At 30.1% G+C, this 3,267-nt stretch overlaps 1 protein-coding gene across 1 annotated transcript in view; it reads right to left on the reverse strand.

The window, feature by feature from the left end:
• Positions 1–2,565: 2,565 nt before the first annotated feature.
• Positions 2,566–3,267, reverse strand: part of HELRODRAFT_195143 (hypothetical protein) — a 3,777-nt gene continuing 3,075 nt past the window's right edge. The window contains exon 4 of the mRNA XM_009032888.1: positions 2,566–3,264. The gene's annotated coding sequence lies outside the window, so the exon portion shown is untranslated. The remainder of the gene's footprint in view (positions 3,265–3,267) is intronic.

A 3,267-nucleotide genomic window follows, 5' to 3' on the forward strand; every position in this document is an offset into this window, starting at 1 on the left:
ACACACACACAAACAGACGGACATAGAGGAAAACGTACAAATACACACAAATACACATATGTACAATCAAACATATACATATAGAACATTAAAATTGTAATGTAGGTTTATTTATAATTTTGTTAAATATTTAATTATTTTGTACAAATGATTGTTACTGATAATTAACATTATGATAGAGTGATAGATAGAAGGAGCAAGAGAGAAAGAGTGGCAGAGAGAGACAGGCAGACCGACAAATCACTAATGATATGAAGGATCTTTAATGAGTATTGATAACATAAGGGTTAGACGAAATTGTGTCTAATAATGGTAATATAAAATTTCATGATAAAAAGTATATAAATTGTATTACTATCGTCAGGTATCACAGTTACCTGAGCCCACCATAGAGCCACTTGTATGATAGAAGGAGCAAGAGAGAAAGAGTGGCAGAGAGAGACAGGCAGACCGACAGACACAGAGTGAGAGAGAGAGAGATGGGAGACAAAAATGAATGATAAATTGTAAAGAAAGGAAGAAAGAAAGGAAGAAAGAAAGAAGGATGATAAAGAAAAGTAACGAGTGTGATAGCGAGAGAATGAGAGAGAGAGAGAGAGAGAGAGAGAGAGAGAGAGAGAGAGAGAGAGAGAGAGAGAGGAAAAATCGAAGTGAATGAATGAACGAATGGGGAATGAAAAACGGATGAATATGCGAGTAAAATACAAACATACTGTGAGTACAATTTCTGAATAAATATTTGCACCAAGAGAGAGAGAGAGAGAGAGAGAAAAAGACAAAAATAGGAAGTGAGAGAGAAAATTTACACTATAATACAAATGGTTTGCAGTAATATACAAACACAGAAAATCAACAATAACAATATATAATATATACATATTATATATATATATATATAACAAAAACCTAAATAAGTAAGAGTATTATAACATATATATGAATAAATAAGAGGAGTATATATATATTTAATTTATTGTACAGTTTGTATATACAAAATACTATATACATACTATATATATATATATATATATATATATATATATATATATATATACACACACATACATACATATAGGTAGAGAGAGAGAGAGAGAGAGAGAGAGAGAGAGAGAGAGAGAAAGAGAGAGAGAAAGGAGAAAGAGGGGAGAGAGAGAATACACCCAATACCAAAGACACTGATTGTTTCAATTAATATTGTTAACGCCATCATCATTACAACTATCTTCATCATCGTAGCCATCATCACCATTATTATTATTATTACCACTACTACTACTACTATTATTATTATTATTATTTATCTTTCCCATCAATATAATCATTCATTTGTTCGTTTAAACTGTTTAAACACCACTGACATGATGAAATCAGGCGGTTGGGATATAACACTATTACCACAGTCTATACTTTACACCGAAGCCAGTCAGAGAGAAATGAGAGGTACATACATAAATACATTATACGAACTACCCGAGCCGGCAGACTACAATTCAATAGCAATAACAACAACAACAACAATAATAATAATAATAATAACAAAAACGAACAATAATAATTATAGTTATAATCATTGTCGTAATTATTATCTAAAGGCACCTGGTTAATTATTAATCTGTCATATTAAATCGAGAGGCAGTATAAATATTGACAATGTATAAACATCTGTATATATATATAAATATATATAGATATGTGTGTGCGTGCGTGTGTGTTGGGGGGTAGCAACATAGTTTATGGTAACCGTCATTGTTTTCTCTCTCCATCTGTATCTATCACTTGCTATAGTTAATAATGTCGTCATCATTATGAATGGCTATCATCTTTATCTTCTTCATCAATAATAATAATAAGAAGAAGAAGAAGAAAAAGATGAAGAAGAAGGAGGAGGAGAAATAAATTTCTGTGCGCTCCATGCAAAGTTCCATTTGAGTTTCACGTTGTTCACACAATGTAAATAGCAATAATAATTATAATGATAATAACAATATTGAATAAGATTGACAGATAGATAGATGAATTGAAGAATTGAGCATCTGGCATGAATGAGGGTAGAGAAGAATGAAATACACCATGAATGAATGAATGAATGAATGAATGAATGAATGAAAGATGAACGACTGAAATGAAAGAACAAACTTTATAAATAAGTGAATGAACAAATGAATGAACAAATGAATGAATCAATGAATGAATAAGCAAGTGAATGAATATATAATTATAACAAGAAAATAAATAAACTGATAGGGCTTAGCAACAAACGAATGAATGAATGAATGAATGAACGAGTTAGTGAATGAATGAATGAACGAACGAACGAACAAGGTAAATATATAAAAGAATGAATGATGAATGAAAAATGAATGAACAAACAAACAATCTAATTGAACAATCAAACTCAGCTTAAATATATATATTAACCTATACTATATACTGTTTACACGATAAATGCATTGGTTTTTAAACTGCATATATACCTGAAACACGCACATTTACATACACACACACACACATATATATAGATATATATATATCAATGAAAATAGAAACGAACAAATGAATGAACGCATGGATGAACCAATGAATGAACGAATGAACAAACGAACGAACAAATGAATGAATGATATTTAACCATACTTTCAGCATATTGACTAGATGAATGTACATTGATGTATTAACGATATGATGTTTGCGATATGAAGTGTATTGTATGTATACATAGTGTATTGTATATATATATATATATATATATATATATATATATATAGTGTATTGTATATATATATATACATATATAATTATTTATAAATATACTTGTATCACACATGCTTCTTATATAACGAGTAGAAAGCTCATCACATAATAATGAAAACAACTTTCGCAGTTTGAACTATTCGATGTAGTTATTATTATTATTATTGTATTATTATTATTATATTATTATTTGTAGTTATTACAGCATATAAACATAGGTGGGCGTTAAATAATACAACGAAACAATCAAACAAACGCGTATAAAAAATATATATCTGTGTGTGAGTGTGTATATGTGTTTGTTTGCGCGCGTGTGTACGTATGTGCGTGTGCTTCATAACAAACATGCGTTACCATAGATATGTGATATGTGTTTGTACGTGCTTGTACGTGTGCGTGTGTGAATGCATGACGGAGTAACGAAAATTAAACGAGTGTGAGAATCAGAATACATTCGGAAAAGAATTATACATACACATGCATAATACACGCCTCAAAGGCACGCACGCACACGCA

This window comes from Helobdella robusta (genome assembly GCF_000326865.2).
Source record: "Helobdella robusta unplaced genomic scaffold HELROscaffold_892, whole genome shotgun sequence".
Lineage (NCBI taxonomy): Eukaryota > Metazoa > Annelida > Clitellata > Rhynchobdellida > Glossiphoniidae > Helobdella > Helobdella robusta.